The sequence below is a fragment of the Lutzomyia longipalpis genome, chromosome 4, assembly GCF_024334085.1.
Source record: "Lutzomyia longipalpis isolate SR_M1_2022 chromosome 4, ASM2433408v1".
In the NCBI taxonomy this organism is placed as follows: domain Eukaryota; kingdom Metazoa; phylum Arthropoda; class Insecta; order Diptera; family Psychodidae; genus Lutzomyia; species Lutzomyia longipalpis.
In genome coordinates, this window is record NC_074710.1 from 21545664 (window position 1) to 21563760 (window position 18097).

Sequence of the window (18097 nt, forward strand, 5' to 3'; positions counted from 1 at the left end):
AAAAAAATTGTAGAGTATCATATCTCAAAGGCAATATCTCTGATATCAAAAAGTCAATACATGTTTCTGCTTCTTTTTTTTGCCCATTCCGAATATTTATTGGGACTTTTATTGTTTCTACTTTGGCTCTTTTCTCAATTCTCTATCAGATTATTTCTTAGAAATTTATCGTTTGACTTTCATTGATTTAAGGGGGTATCTGCATAGAAAGTGGAAGACATTTTTTTGTTAATTTATGATTTTATTTATTTTGATTATACTTTTTTTTATAATAATGATACGTAAAGATTTCAATTATTTGCATAAAGTTTTTTGACAAATTAAAAAAATCGAATATTTGTTTTAATTAGGAATATTTTAAATATTCTGGATACTTGTCGAAAAATTCTCAAAATATTGCAAAAGGGATTATTCGTTTCTAAGAATCAAGGTATATAGTGGAGGGAGTGGAGGGGATAAAATAAAAAAAGAAAGAAATCACCAAACAAACTTATCTCTCTTTACTGAGGTCAGCTTGAAAAATCCGATAAAGATTCGTTCAAAAATACAAAAAATTACGTCATCATATTTTTTCTTTTAATTTCCTGATCTCCACGTTTTTGTCCCAGTTGCAGTGTTTTCAAACGTCAAATTTGAATCATCCCAAATTGTATTTTGGACGCCATAATGTTTAAAAGTTCTTAAAAGTAATTTTTTTTTACATTTTTACAATTTTTTTTTGAAATTCTTGAAAATAATGAATTTTTTTTAGGTATGGGAAATTGAAAGGTTATTTTGCTTTATCTAACTTAACTCTTAAAAAATGTCTAAGGAGTTTAAGGATAAAAAAATTTATTAAATTATTGGGTTGTTCAATATTTATTCGGATTTCTAACCTAACATATTTACCATTATATTCAATGGGGATGAATGAGAGAGAAATCAAAATTGTACTGAAATTATGTGAATATCTTAGGTTAGAAATCCGTGTAAATAATGGACAAACCAATAAATATCTCAAAACACACTGACACGAAAAATTATTTAAAAAAAATTGCTTTTAGTGCATTGAAATTCAACCTATTGAACATTTTTAACTATCCAGAAGGAAATGAAAATTATTTATTCTATAGAACTTTATTTGGATAGGTCAATAAGAATGCATTATCTCCTTTTGAAATACTAATGTTGTTCGTGAAATATTAAAAGAAAATTTGAAACTAAAATTATAAGTGACCCATGAATGAACGTTGTTTTTTCACCTCTGAAACGAATCGATTCTTCTAAAAAGCTCTCGCGAGTGAAAATTCCTCAAAAATTGTGAAAAGGACTTTAAAAATATAAAAAAAAACTATTAAAATAAGTGAATTAGTGAATTAGTGAAAGACGTGATACATGCAAATAGTGGTGAGTCTACATTTATATTACAAATGTAATGCATAAAGAAAACATCGACGCTTCAAAATAGTTTCCAAATCTTTTCTTTTTCTCCTTCAAAAAATATATCTACCCCCTTAATTTCTTGTTAACCTTTGCGGTTGAGGGCAAGTTAGATATATACTGTGTTGGAGCACTTTTATGCATTTTTTTGTTGGAAAAACTAATTGTTTCCCCATAAGATTCAGCAATAAAGACCGATATATGTATATTTAAAGAGAAAAAAATATCTCCCAATTCGAAATAATTTCTCCAAAAAAATCTCTTTAAAATTAGTTGCATTCATGAATATAAAATTCAAGACACATCCTCTCTAGCAGGGTAAAAGCTAATGTATTTCCTCCACTCTTGGAGCAAAATTCCATCCCCCGAAAAAAAGAGATAACCCCAAACCTGGGATGGCCTCGAGGAAGACCGACGAGAGTCTTGCCATTTGTGGTGAATTTTGTGTGGAATTTCATGCCGAATTTTTGCTGCACCACATTAAACTTGTCTGAATTTGGGTTTATTTTATACGCTCTGTAATATTCCTGATTAAGGAAAATTATTAAAATGTTTCCTCTGCAGAATTTTTCCTCCTTCTCTCTTATTTATTTCATTTGACTCAGCTTAATTTTTTTCTTTTTAATTTGGGCCTCAAAGAAAAAACCATTTTTGGTAGAAAATTACAATTTATGAAAAAAGAAAATGTTGAAGTGAAATGAAAGTACGTAAAAATGAAATTAAATTGTTGCAAAAAGGAACATTCTCATCTTAATCATAAGGAATGAGTGCAAAGTATGCAGCATGCCTTAACAAGGCGTGAATTCTTAAAGTTTTAGTAAAGTATGTATTTACACAAGTTTCTTACAATAATTCACTGAAAAGTTGTAAATTAGATACTGTGGCTTTGTGCTGTGCAAAATATACTAAAGGACTTTATTCATTTTGAGGATTCTAATGGCATAACCAGGAGAAGCTTATTAGAGCTTAGTTTAGTTATTCAATAAGAACTTAAAGAATTTCAATTTTCCATTAGAATCACAAATAGTATATTACTCTGAAAAGATTTGCTGCAAAGATAACCACTCCTCCATTGTACTAATTTTCAATTATATAATGCATAGAGCATATGCGTCTGAGATTATTGGAATTCTAACAGATTTCTAATTGAAAACAACTGACAAAATGACAAAGAAACGGCATCATTGCTTTTAATTTTTCCTTAAGCTTGAAGCATATGCATCAATGCTTATTGATGAATAAAATAGAAGAAAAAAATATTTTCATTTGCGGAGGTAACTTGAAGTATCAAGGTTACTAATACTAAAAAAAAAAACGTTTGAAGCATTGAATAATAACAAAGAGTTTTATAAATTGTTAAAAAAAAATTATTAAAAAAAATAAATATTTGTTTTCTTAAATATTAGTTAGATCAAAAATCCATAATACAACCAACACGTCACGAATTAATTTAGTCAAAATACTTAATACGAAATTGTCCTTTAAAATGACGTAAATGCTCCTCCTTAACCTTTTTATTACTTTCTTAACAAATGTGAATTTATTTTACTTTGCTTTTAAGGATTCGCATAAACAAATAAATCACATTTCTACATTTATAAATTGGTTACTATCGTGACCATATTATCATCATACCTGTACTACAGCTATTCATTATTATGTAATTAATTCAGAAAAGAGACGTATTACATGATTTGTTTAATTCACATTAAAAGAAAAGGAACGCGAAACAGGCACGTAATGAGAATATGTTTCAACTTTCGCAAATAATTAATAATTAAATAATTAAGTGCCACAAAAGGATGAAGAATTATTTCTCCTTTTTTTTCTAAGTATTTTGTAGCATGAGTATTGTTTTGCTAACTGCCACAACATATTATAATAATTTGTTCTTAATGGCATGCAAAAGAAATAATTTCTTGCACGAATATGACATTGATTTTGAAATTTTCAAGTTGATTTTCATAAAACCATTTAAAGTGTATACAAAATTCATTTAGTGGCTCTTTGTATCCATTTCAATATCATTCGTTTGGTGTGGAGTGTTTCAATTTTTCAGAACCAAAAATAGAATTATATTCTCAGCAGTATTTTTTCTATCGCGCGGCATTCAAAAGGGAATCCTCAATAAAAAAAATTGATTGGAATAAATTTACCAGAAAAAAATGCATTGCACGATTTTTCGTGCAGTCAATTAATGAGTATATTACAGAGAAAGAGGGGCACATACATTAATTTTTTCTGTTGAAAATTTTGTTAAAAAATTAACATTTTAATTTAAGCCTTTTATTTTTAATAAATTGTTCTATGGAAATTTATTTGAATCACATTCCAGAAAGTCAATGCATTTAATTTTTAAAGTTAATTTTTGATTTAACTTGATTTGGAACGTCAAACGCATGAAAAGGAGCGTCAAACGTCAAAACTACGGTAAAATGTCAAAATAGAAACAAAAACTAGAAAAGAAACGTCAAACGTAAGAAAATGAAGCGTCTGACGTTGAAACAAACTTGAAACGTTAGAAAAGAAGCCTCAGACGTTTAAACAATTGCAAATGCTAGAAAGAAACAAGTAAATCGAAAGCGAAACAAGAAACGTCAAACGTAAGAAAAAAAAAGAAAATGTGTGAAACGTTAAAAAATCGTCAAACGCAATATAAATATTGTAAAACTCAAAATAAGCTCTAAGTAAAAATAAGAAGGGTATAAATTATTTAAGAGAAAAATCCTAATTTTTGCTCATTTGGAAACTTTTGGGTGGTAGTGTATGTAAATATGTATATACCTATACTACATATATAGATAACGTACATATAACGTAGTGTTTGCGTTTCATAAGGGAACAGCTGCAAGCTCTTCCGCGCAATGGATGAAATGGATTGCTCATGGGAGGCTCCTTTTGCAAGAAGTTTCTCCTTGTGAGAGCACAAAAGACAGAAGACTAATTTATTGAATATAGTATTTACATTTGAGACTCTCCGTGGGGGACGGGGGTGGACGCCAAGGATGAAGAGAGCCTTAAACCCAAATTGAGGTCATTCCTGACTCTTCCGTGTGCTGGCGGCACAAAAAGTCCTCAAGTCGCGTTGGATGGGGATTTGTTTGGTTGCGCCTCCAAGGAAAAGTAAGTTCTTCGCCATTGAGGATGTACTTTCGTGTTTTTTAATGAAAATGCGTGAATTGTGGAATTTCCATTGGAAAGGGCCCAAGGAAAGAAAATCATTTAATTAAAAACTTTCTCCATCCTCTATGCTTATCATAACTTTTATCACACGGGAAAAAGTCGAAAAGATGTTGCGCATCGGTCCCTTAATATTGGTTGTAGGATGAACTTTATGTTGCCCCATCTCAATGGGAAGCAAGTGATGTAAATTGATTTTTTTTTCAACCCCCAAAAGATTGTCTCACACACAGATGACGTTTTTATTTCAATTTTTTTTTAGAAAGGGCAGCTCTATGAGAAAAAAGGTCCCTTCTAAGGCTTGTGTGTGTGCCCAGAAGAGTATCGGTGACAATGGGAATCCTGCTTAATCTTTCATAAAACATTCGCACATTTTTTGTCATATATATGCTACCAAATTTAATAGCACAGAAAGCACAGAAAAAAGACGAAAGAAAGACGATATAGAAGCCCCTCCGCCCCCTCAGGAAAAAGTGGAAGCTATATGGCAATTCCTTTTTGGCAATAATCACATTAGGGGGTGGCCCAGCTCCCAAGGCAGGGGTGGCACGGTAAATCGTAAAAATCAATCAGGGAAAAAATTCAAAGAAAGAACATTTTTTCCCACCACATTCCACCCCCAATCAAATTGTGTCCGAGCTTTTTTTTGTGCTGTGAAATGTTTAAAGTGAAAGTTTATGGGAGCCATAGCACCCCAGCAACAAGCATATCTTGATGGTGGGGGGGGGGTGGGTTGTATGCCTCCCCCACTTTGACGCCCTTCATTGTAAAAACATACGCATTGAATTGCTGTGGCAACAGTTGAAGCACTTTGAAGTCTCGTGAATCCCACAAGGGGAGCTGCTACACCTCCCCCCCTGTGGGATAAAGAGATCCCACTACACTCATAAATTCCCATATATACATGCTACATATGTAGCAAAGGGGTGGGTGGAACGCATGAAAAAAAAAGAGAGATCCCCACAGTTTTCTTAATTTAGTACATACGCGCGTGTATGGGCTAAAAGCATAAAACAAACTCTTTGCTCTCTCTCTTCCATCTCTCACAGTCAGTCTTTTCATAACAACACGCAATATGGGGGGTTGAACGGGGAAAGGGGGGTACTTTGCCACCACCACAGCCGTTGCGAGAGGCACCGAAAAAATCCCCAAGGGTGGAGATGAAAAAAAAATTAAATTTCATGTGTGTGAATCTTTATTAATGAAAGGAAGATTCCCTCTGGCTCTAGGCATTGTTTGATGGCCGTAAATTCAGTGTTAAAGAGCCACCACACCATGTGGAACGAAGATTGATGACCCAAAGAGGATGGGCTTTAACCCATTTTACCATCCACTGAAAATGCATTTTGTTTGTCACACATCGCATGCACAGAGACCTCGTAACGAATTTATTATTTTCAAAATCACAGGACTTTTGTGATTAACCCTATTGCGTCTAATTGGGTCATACGCTGACCCATATGTGAAACATTATATTTTCCCGAATTCCAATGAATTTAATTGTTAGTTTTAGGTTAGAGCAGCGTTGAATTTACGTAAATGAAGCCAAAGAAGACGTTCTGAGTGAGAAATGTCCTCTGAAAGCATTCACAGAATCAATATCGTGATAAAAAGACCGCATGTTTCATTGTTATGTTTCATGTGAACGCGAATGGCTTAAATTAATTTTCTTTAAAGTTTAATACAACGTTTTTGTGAGGAAAAAAGCGTAAATACATTTTGGTGAAGAAATGTTTTCTGAGACTATAAACCGAAATAAATCATGATAAAAAATCAAATGTTTCTTATGCTTATGTAAAGGGGACTGCATGAAACACAGAAATATTGAAACAATATGTCTTCATCATGAAACATTCAAAAGATATTTTTCTGCAAAAACATTATCCTACATATTCTAAAGTAATTAATCCTTTAACGCCCACGCGAAACATAGAAACATTGAAACAAGCAATCCTTTTACATATTATGATATTTATATTTATTCCTTAGATGTTTTCAGAGGATATTGTTCAATCAAAACTTATTATTATTCTTTGATCTTTTCTTCGTAAACTTAATGTATTTTTAATTTATAAAATATTCATTATTCATTTAAATTCAAAGAAATAAAATGTTTCACGTGAGATTCAGCGTATGATGCAATGAACGTAAAAGGGTTACATTCACAGAAATTCCCGAATTTTAATGAATGAAAAATGTTCATGGAAAATATTCAAAGAAGATATATCCTTGGATATATCGCGATAAAAAGAAAATGAATCAATTTTGCATTTAAAATAAAAATGGCCGCTGTTTGCTTGAATGGCTATACATAACCTAACTTTTATTATTTTAAATTTCAAACAGTCACAAAGGAATGAATTAACTCCCATGTGTTTCTAAAAATAATCTCTTGAATTGATTGCCTCAAAATTGACTTTAAGCTCTCGATATCTTCAAGACATACAGGTTAAATATTAAAATATCTACTACCTGAGAGGGCAAATATAATCCTCAATACTCTGTCAATATTACATATTCTTGCATATCAATATTATGCATGTAAGGAAGATCTTTGTAACCCTTTCCTGTGGATGCATTAAGTAAATATTCATGTTAAACTGATTTCCATGTCATCCACCTTTGCCCTAGAGTTGAAACTGTATTGAATATTTTAGGGAACATGTTGAATCTTAAGATATTACCTTTTGGTTGCTCACAGAGCTTGACTGATGCAAGAAGGAGGGCACTCTTTGTGTTGTCGATGCACCACCTTCAGGTCAATTTATAGCTGTTAGAGTATTGTATGTATAAGATTCCCGAAGAAAAGTCGAAATTTCGCTTAATTTAAAAGGACATTATGCACAATATATGACAAAAAATTCTTTATTCAGAATTTCAACAGAAGAATTTGAAGCTTTTATTCGTTTTTCCTGACAGTTTGTAAAAATTAATTACTCGTTTTTTTCAAGTCTTAATTCATTACTCGTAAGAATTTATAAAGAAGTATTCAAATGTAATAATTTCTTAAATTTCGTATATTGCGCTTAATGTCCTTTGGGCATACACACCACTCAATATCTGTGATTTACTTACTACAGAGGAGAAGAAAAAAGTCATCTGTCTTCGGGGCAAATCAGAATTATCTACACCCTTGTTTGAACATTTGTTTACTGATACGCACCTCTTCCACACCTACCCCCAAAGTTTCGGCATAAGTAGTTTTGGGTGGGTGATTAATTAGCTCATCGTGTAATCTGAACATTCAATAATGTTGTCATTCAATAAATAAATTTGTTCACTCTTTGATAGGGTGTGTGGGTGTCAAATTGATGCCATGGCATGTCAAAGAGTGGACGAATTAATTAGAATAAATTGTTAAATTGTTAATTATAGACAACAATAAACCCAACCTCTCCATCCAACCCCATTAAGCTTCTGAAAATAATAATAATTGGGAGAACAATTTAATCTCCTTTCTCTCTCTCAGAGGTTTTGATAGTTTGTAAACTGACGTATACTTATACTTTTGGTTAGAAACATCTCAAATTGCTTTTTAGTCTTGACTATTTGCGTCATTTTGTATGAAAAGAACGTTTTTTTGTGAATGAATTTGTAGGATTTTTTTTTTGATAATTAGAAACATAAGTATATGGTCAGCTGGGTAAGAATTTTCTACATGAATGCGACGAATTAATATTGAATATATTAAACAAGTAAGCGTTTGGTCAGACGGGTGAAATTTTTCTACATATACTGCGAATATCGAAAAATATCGAAACGTAAGCATATGGTCAGCCGGGTAAGATCTTCATACATAAATACGGCAAATTATTATCAAATATATTAGAGATTTAAGCGTTTGTATTGCCGGGTAAGATATTTATACATGATTGCGACGAATGAGTATCAAGTATATATTAGACGAGGTAAATTGTCGCTTCGCTCCAATTTACCTCGCCCCGCTTCGCGGGGATTCGTTGCGCTTCGCGCAAATTTTAGATGGAGAAAATAATTGAGATGAAAAAGGTCCAATAGAAAAATTATTCGTTAGTAAAAACCGCCTGGTATCAGTAGTCTCTGTACCAAATTTCATCACGATCGGACCAACGGTGTAGAAATGCATAGCTGTACAGGAACGAAATCCTTTCTTTATTATATAGATGGGCCATGCGAAATCTCCAACAGATATTTCAAAGAGAAAAAGTGAATTTCACACAACATTAAAGGCGCCAAATTCAAAAAGTAGTCAAAAAAGCATGAATTTTATATGAGGGCTATGTGAAGGGGGGCTTTGGGGGGAAAATGAATGCCGTTGGTAAAAACCGCCTGGTATCAGTAGTCTCTGTACCAAATTTCATCACGATCGAACCAACGGTGTAGAAATGCATAGCTGTACAGGAACGAAATCCTTTCTTTATTATATAGACAAGTAAGCGTTTGGTCAGCCGGGTGAACTTTATCTACGTGAATGACGAACTAATATCAAATATTTATTGAAATGTAAGCATATGGTCAGCTGGGTATGATTTTCTACATGAATGCAACAAATAAATATCGAAAAAATATCTGAAACGTAAGCATATGGTTAGTCGGGTAAGATTTTTATACATGAATGATTTTATATTTCTACACGTCACGTAAAAAAATATTTTTTTTACTCTCTCAGTATTCAAAGCCTGAGAAGGACCGATATAGGTTGTCAATATAAGTTTTGGCGACCAGAATCCATCCACATTGAGCTAAACAAATGTGAAAAGTTTAAATTAAATTTATTGAAAAAAAAAACTTTAAAGAAAATTGGATATTTCATGGCATGAGAAATCTATTTTATAGAGAAGATGAATGGGTGTATGAGGGTGGAAAATGATCTACGCAGCATTATAAGTTATGATTATACCCTCCACCTCCTAAAAAGCATTTGAAATTACCTAATTTGTCTTATTGAAAAATATCTAAATTTAGCTTTTGTATGTATTTTGGGTCGTCTACACTTTTCCACATTTCACCCATTTGCGTTGCCAAACCCTTATAACGAGAAAAAGCTCATTGGATATCATTGGTTTTGTGTCCTTAATGAAAGTGAATGCTTTCGTGTGAGTTTATTTGTTGATGCGAATCGCAAAGTAGCTTCAATCAATGACAATCATAACACCAAAGTGGTTCCAATTTATTAGAGTCCAATCTCAATTGCCAATCGGTGGCTCTTTCAAAAAGGAAAATTCTCTCATTTTCCTCTCTGGCTCGCTCTCTGGGTGAGACAGCGATGGTACATGAAGGTGATGGCATGAGGTGCGTTTATCTTTTGCGCCGTGTATATAAATTCAGCCCTTATTTTCATCATTCCCCTTTATAAATTTTTTTTCAGTGTATGTTGTTGCTTCCTCTTTGCCAAAGTAATATTTGAGTGTTTGAGTGGAAAGCTCTTTTCTGAAGCGCGTGAGCTGTTTGGGAAATTCCACAGCAGAGACCTTTGAGAGACACCCTCGAAAAGCTAAAAGAGAGAAAGTTCAATGGAGTGTAAGTTGAAGCGGCTGCATGAGGAGTGTCCTTTGAAGCCGCTCTTTTGTTGAATATAATTGGAAAATTATTTAAGTAAAAAAAGCTTTTTAAGGATATTCTGTATGGAGAAGTTCGAAAGATTAAAAGAAGATTTTAAATTTAAAATACTTTTTTTTTAGAAAAATTCACGAATATCTAACCAAAAAAAAAACTTTTTGTTTTTTTCCTAAACTTTCAGTAATAGAAAAGAGTTTAAAATTAACAGAAAGTTTTTTTTTTCAAATTGAATATGCTATTCGGTGACAGAATAGAAAATCTGTGCTAACAGAATTTAATTTGTGCTTACAGAATAAGAATTCAGCTTGTGTTAACATAAAGTTTTTATTAAAAAATGGGATATACGTTAACAAAATGATATTTTTGTTGACAGAATATAAAATACCGAATGAGAATAAATTCTGTTCGCGGACTTTCTATTTTGTAAACAAAATATTAAAAACTTTCAATTCTGTTTTAGATGCAAAAACCTACATTTTCTGCAAAAAAGAATCCTATTTCATGATTGCTACCTATAGGTTCATTCTAGCATTGTCAGCAAAATATCATTCTGACAGCAAAAATTTTATTCTATTAGCGAAAAATTATATTGATATAATACAAGTTCTCAGTCGATTTTAAAAATTATTAAACTGATAAGAATTTTTTTGTTTTGTTAAAGAATAGAAATTATTTTAATAATAGAATAGAAATACTTGGTGTTGGCCACGAAGTGGAACACCAAGTAATTCAATTTGAAGAACAGAATTTCTGCTTACTGAATAGAAATTCTTCCTAAAGAATAGAAACTCTGCTTACAGAATATAAATTCTGCATAAACAATATAAATTCTGCTTGAAGAATATAATTTATGCTTAAAGAATAGAAACTATGCTGACAGAATAGAATTTATGCTTAAAGAATTCTGCTTATAGAATAGAATTTATGCTTAAAGAATAGAAACTCTGCCGACAGAATATAATTTCTGCTTACAAATTAGAAATTCTGCTTTCAGAATAAAAATGCTTCTTAAAGAATACAAATGCTGCTTACAGAATTTATTCCATATCAACCTGTTCTAAAGGGAATATAAAAAAATTCACGCTGAAAATGAAAATTTTTGCTGAAACTCTGACAAAAATGAGTTGTGAGTCGCCTCTGGTGGGGTCATGAAAGCTCACACGCGCCGCCACCCAATTGTGCCGCCCCTTTGACTCCCACATGTCACGAAGAGTGGCGATTAATGCCAACTAAAGGGGAGATTGGTGGTGAGAGAGAGCACCACAGAACTTACGCGAAAGCTCCGTGAAGGTGCACTACTCTCGCACACACGTAAAGTCCCCTCTGTCTCTCTCTCTCTCACAGCACTCTCTTTATGTGTGTGAGCCCAAAAATTGTTGGTGCGCCTGCCCTTTCTCCAACTTTGCTATGTGGTCCTTGGATATCGATGGATGTGGGAAAATCTCTCGGTGAGAGAAAATTTTGTGGGAGTTACGCCATAATTGTGGAGCGTGTGTGAGTCTTTCCCGAGAAGCTCCCGACTGTGTGCGCGCAAAAGCTCCCCCAGACTTTTGGCTTTTCCACTCTCTGTACCAAGAAAGAAAAAAAGAAGGAAAAGAAAAACTTTTTATTCTTCTAACCCACCAAATACGTTCGGAAAAAGTAGCCAAGAATTGGATTTGTACATTAATCGAGTGAATTTCGCGGGTGAGCCCCGTGTTGGGGGTACAAAAGTGCTTCGTTTTATTTTTGTGTACCACTCTGGTGTTGTGAATGGGATTTTTTTGTTCCTTCGTGAGGGTGGATGTGGAGCTTTTCTCATACATATATAGAGGGGGTTTTGTGATGCTTGAGGTGTCAGACGTGTGAGGAGATCGAAAAAAAAGCTGCCAAGATGGAAATCTCGACGGAATCGGGTTCAGTGATTGGAAATTATGTAATTCTTGGGGGTGTGAATGGGACAATGAATGTGATTTCCGTGAAGAGTGTCCGAATTCCTGTGTAACCAACCACCCCCTCCGCCGTAAGCGAGCCACCCAATTGTGTCACATCCTGGTGCTTTCATCCCTTCTCTCGGGGGTTGTGTTGTATGTAGAGAATCAGTGTCAAAGGAGGTTTTTTTTCTGTTGTAACTCTCGTGTTAGCCAAAAACCACCCCCGTCAAAAAATTCCGTTGACTCCCAAAAAGCAACGCAACTTTTGCCAAAAAGGGGGTGGACAAGTAGCACACGGGGGATGAATATGGTTGGGAAATAGATAAAATGTGAATATTTTCACGTGGAGAAGAATAATACGAAGAAAAACCCCCCTGAGTGTGTGGTTGGAGTGGTTTTTTTTTCTTTTGCTCCTTCTCCAAATGGATAAGAGTTTTGTGCCCCAATGTGGTTGAAGTGTGATTTCCATTGAAGGGGGTGTGGAGGAAGCAAAAAAAAAATAGAAGAAAAAAAGGCGGCAGAGAGAGCCTACATTCTTTACCCCCACAAACAGCCTATCCCAGGTGGATTTTTCAAGTGATTGTGGATGCTGTGAGAAAACCTCCACCCCCTCGCACACGTGAAGGGTAGTCCAAAGATGCGGATAAGAATGTAAGGGAGGAAGGAGAAACTTTTTTCCTGGCAAGTATCCAATTATGTAGTTTTTTTTTGTACGTACACCCTCCCCCGCCCATTGACTCTCGATGCGTGGGAATGCCTTCTGAAAGCACCCCCATCATCCCTCCCCCGCCAACACAGCTGTATAACTTTATTCCATTTCCCAATGTGCGTATGTTGAGGCAATATAAATTTTTTTTTGCTTATACTTCTGGCCTAATACACCTTGTTGGTGTGGCGGCTAAAGGAGGACACATACCGAAAGGAAATTGTATGGTGAAAGGGCGGTAGTGTGGCTACACGGGCACCCCCGCATCATACAGTCGTGAGGATAATAATAAACTCAACACACAAGGCAAGCACCCAGGTTTCCTTTCCCCCGAAAAAGCGGACATTGTTGAGAGAAATAAAATCTCCTTCTGAGCTGCTTCAGCAGAGATAGCATTATTTCCGCAAATATGTCGCAACGTTGACTGTTTTGTGGTCAATTCTAGCCACACAAAATTTGCTGATTCGGACACAATAATGTGTGTTGTGTTGTTTGAGATGATTTAACTACCTACACGGAATGTTATTGCATGTGGGCAAAGAGAATGAGGGGGTGGGTGGGAGCAATAGGGGTGAAAAGTAGTTAATTGTGTTTAATTAGAAGACACCTTTTTTTCTCGCAAGCTGTGCAATTTTATAATAAATCCCTTTGATGGGGAGAAAGGGTTGGTTAAGTTGGTTAAATTGGTAGAAAAAATAGTAAATTCTATTGATAAAATGAGAGCTATAAGCCTTTGATTAATACGTTGAGTGCCAAAGGGTGTAGTCAGAGAAGGTGTTAGGGTGTCTAACTACCCCCAGTTCAGGAACTACTAATTTATCTTTTAACTGGTTAAAAGAAACTATTTTCAAACAATAAATTGCATTCCAATATTTAAAAAAAAAAAACGTTAAATACAAAGAAAGAAAATGTCAAACGTTTGAAAAGAAACTTCAAATTTTTTAAACGTTAACCACTTAAGGACCGTAAGGACTTTAGCGGGTAGAATTACGTGAAAATATTTTTTAGGGGTTTCTTTGAGCTCAAATAAGAAATTTTCGGGAAAAATCCGATTTTTTAATTTCTAGTTTTTCGTCTTTCTCGATCCTGTGAGTCCTTTAGGGCGTCCTTTCCTGATCTCGAAATCTTTAGGGATAATGAAGGCGTAGTTCTGAACAGTTTTTGATTCTATAAATAAAAATTAAATATCCAAAATTAAGCATTTTGAAAATCAAACAATGGACCGAAAACGTCCCATTGGTCGTTAAGAGTTAAACGCTAAAAAAGCAACGCCAAATATTAAAAATTTACATCATACGTTAGAAAAGGAATATCAAACGTTTGTTAACCCTTTCGCGTCCATTGACCCAAACATGAAACATTTTATTTTCTCAAATTTTACTTAATTAAATTTACGTCCAATTTAAGTAAATTATACAAAAAAAAGACGTTTTGACTGAGAAATATTTTTTGAGAATATCCTAGTCCCCCACAAAAGGTCAATATAAAGTCGAATGTGCAGCAAATGTGCGTTAGAATAACGTAAGCAAATAGATATGTAATGTTTTAATAACTAAAACTTTGATTTCTGCAAAATGACTCAAAATAACTTAATTATTACTGACTTTACTTACCAAATACTAACGTTATTATAACGTTATGACTATATTCTGACCATTTTTGACGATAATTATTAAGATTATAATCTAACATTATTATAACGTTAAAAAATAGTCAGAAAAGTCAGAGTTATTCTGTGTTAGCTGGGATCCATAGTTGTTCATTTTTGTTAGCTGATTTAAGCATAAAACAAATAAAATAAAGAAAAATACCTTAGTTTCGTCTTAAGCTAACATTTACAGGGATTTCCTTAGAAACCAATTTGTAATTTCTTGTAAGATTTGTAGCGCGTATGTAATTTTAAATATTTCCAATTTGTTCCCCACGTAATCAATGAACAACACACGAACGTTAATCTGCAAATGGAAGGTGTTTATATTTACATATGAATCATGAGATCAAACTTAATGCGCTAAAATCAGTACTCCTCAGGTGTCTGCACTTGTATTGCGTGCCAAAAACAAATTAACTTACCCCATTCCTCGGCAAACACTCCATGCTATTGAATAAGAACATGCAAGTACCCACCATATATGTTGGTGGTTTATAGCATAAATCGATGGGATAATGACTCGGAGGATTTTATTGAATCCCTATTGGGGGTTTAATCGCACGTGAGGAATTCACGCCAATTTTCCATCCAATTCAAAGCGAGTTTCTCTTTTGATTTTCATTGCAAATTCGCAAAGTGAAACTTTCACATTATATCTCCTATTTTATCTCTTTTTGAAATGCAATTCCACAAAAACCCATAAAGAATGGCGGCCAAAAGCTATAAATAATGCATAAAAAAAAACTTTTTGTCTTTCACAAAAGTCAAATTTAGATGAAAAAGAGTTTTGAGAACTGTGGAAAAGCTGGAAAATATTTCAAAAATATGGCTCATGAATTGAAAAGCAGAATTTGCAAAGAAAAATTAGTTTTTGATAAAGTCGTCGCTATGTGTTCAGTTCATATCTATAAACTAACCTAAAAAATACATAAATGTTAGTTGAGTTTTGTACAATTCAAATTTTGACAGTTTGTTTGACGCCATTTTTTGCAAATGGTTCTATTTTGGAGTGTTTTAATGAAAGGCATTATCTGTCTCTTTACAAACTTTATCGCTTTTCTTACTGCATTAGCAGGCTAAAGAATTTAGGCCTTAAAACAGGGGCGTAGCTAGGGACGGTGTTTGGGTGTCTAAAGAATCCCTATAAATTCAAGCCGTTCAAGATTTCTTAAGAGAAGCTTTTCAGCTCTTTAGAGAAAAGCTTGATCTTGAACTTCACAGGATCGTTATGAAATGAGCAAACTTAAACCTCAAAAATCATGTTTTAGTCTCTAGAACTATAACTACTAGAAGGTTCAAGCCTTTGGAGTTTAAATAATAATTAGTTCCTTTGTTCTTGTCTCTTAAATTAAGCTTCAAAAACTTATCTATTTTTCAATTCAAATTTCAGCAGTATCGCGACAAGATTTAAAGTTTTTTCACAACAACGAACGCCTTTCTTTAAAAGCTTCTGTAGCTTTAAGCTCTTAAGAATTTCTCTGCGTTCAACAACACAAAAAAAAGAAATGAAGCAAATACATTTTTATAAAGTACTTCTGACAAACCATAATTTTGCAATCGATCCACCTATTTGATGTGCTCATAAAAGCTCATAAAAAGTTTCTTTATTGACTCCCAGTGCTTTGCATAGTGTGTAAATATTTTTGTTTTTATTTTTCGGCGAGGGAAATTATTTTATTGCACCTTCGCCGTATTTGTGGGGGGAAAAAAGTCTGACTTGTTTTTTTTTATACATATTCACCATCAGTGAATATTGCTTGAAATCTTTATTTTCAATGTGTGACAGTATATTTCACGCAAAAAGCAAAGTAAATTCAGTGGCACGGGGGGGAGAGCTTTGGGAATGGAGCCAAATTCTATATAAAACTTTTATACGAACATATTCAAACCGTATTATGTATGTATGTAATGTGGGGGAGGTAAAAGAAATCTCGTTCAATATGTATATTATGGCCTTTTATTGGTTGTATGTAGTTTGCGTGAGTTGTAAGCGAAACAAGTGTTGAATTTGAGTTTTCCTTTCAGAGGGTTAAAGATTCATCGTTTTCACTCTTCCTCGTTCGTTTTTTTTTCATTTGAAGTTGGAAATTCCATCGCAATTTGCGAACAACATTTTGATCTCTCAAATTATCCCTCAAACATACCTTTAGGAAAAGCTCTGTGGTAAGAAAAGCGTTGTGTATGTACAGTTAGACAATTGAGGGATGTTTTCTCCCAGCAAAGGAGTCATCCCCCGAAGGCGCAATCCCTTTTTCGGAGTCCTTGTATGCCGTTGTGGCAGTGGAAATGGGTGGATTACCCAGGATAACCGTCACAAGGGGCCAAAAGAATTGTGAGGAAATTTTCAGCAGGGTTCCCTTCGCACAGAATCCACCATCAGAGTGAAATTCCGGATTGAAATACAAAAAGGAAAGAGATTTATTGCGAGAAAAGTTCCTTCTATTTTCCCCCTACAGTCCCCTCGTCAAAGAAGAAGAAGAAAAAGCATTAAGGGGTGCGTTTTCCACACAAAAAAAATCTTTTTTCACCTATATCAAATCAATTTTCACACACAGAGCTTTTTCACCGCGTCATTTCCCATGAGGAAACCACGTGGTGACGGAAGTGAACCCCCCACCAACTCACTTCCGGTGCAAACCATTAAGACATTAGGACGATGTTTTGGCTATGAAAAATCACTCTGTGAACCTGTGAGTTTTTCTTCTTCTTTTTTTTTGGAAAATTTTCAACCCCTCCGGGAGTAACCTTTAAAGGAAGATTTTCATGAATTTGATAGCCCCCAAACCTTGAGAAATCTTCTGGGTGAGAAACACTGAAGTACCCCAAAAACAAGATGACAATTTTCCTGTGTTAGAGAGCTAAATTGCCATGGAGTTTCCTTCCTCCCCTTCCTCACTTGCCTCTATGGATGAAAGCCTTTAAGGACTTTGGCAGTAAACAACAATTTAATGCGCCCAAAATGCTGAAAGTTATCTAAAACACGTGTTATTCCATAAACCCAAAGATTAGCCAAAAGCAAATACTACGATATGCAGATTTTCGGCTTTTAAGCCCTTAAAAGATGTTTCTGGGAGCACTTTGTCCCGCCTAAATTGAACAGACTACACATATACCATGAAGGCACAACAATATAATCCCCAATGAATTAATATTATTTCCAATGGCACAAAATTCTAAGGGATGATTCAATAATTATTATGGAAAAGATTGTTGTAAAACCTTAATAATATTCATTTAACCATAAGATCAATTTTTACAACAAAAAAGATACGTAGGCGTAACTGAAAACCAATTTAAGAGGATTTTTTTAATACTTTTTTTTTGAAAGATGCTTAAATGAATAAAAAGTTTAAAAGAATATTATAGAAAACAAAAGAAGAAAGAAGATTGTTTTCTTCTTTTATAATATAACTTTATACCAGACATACTCTCATTTTAAAAGAATGACTTTGAAGTCTAGGTTTTATGAAGATGATTTCTGAACTATTTAAACGGCTGTTATATTCAAAAAATCATCTCTTGTTTATATAAATATAACGTTTGATCCGTTTGATTGATGTTTCATTTTTTGACAATTATTCTGACATTTTAATTTCCTTTTCTAACGTTTTTTGACAATTATTCTTACATTCTTTGTTCCTTTTCTAACGTTTAAATTATTAGTTTTTCTAATCTAACGTTACTTATTTT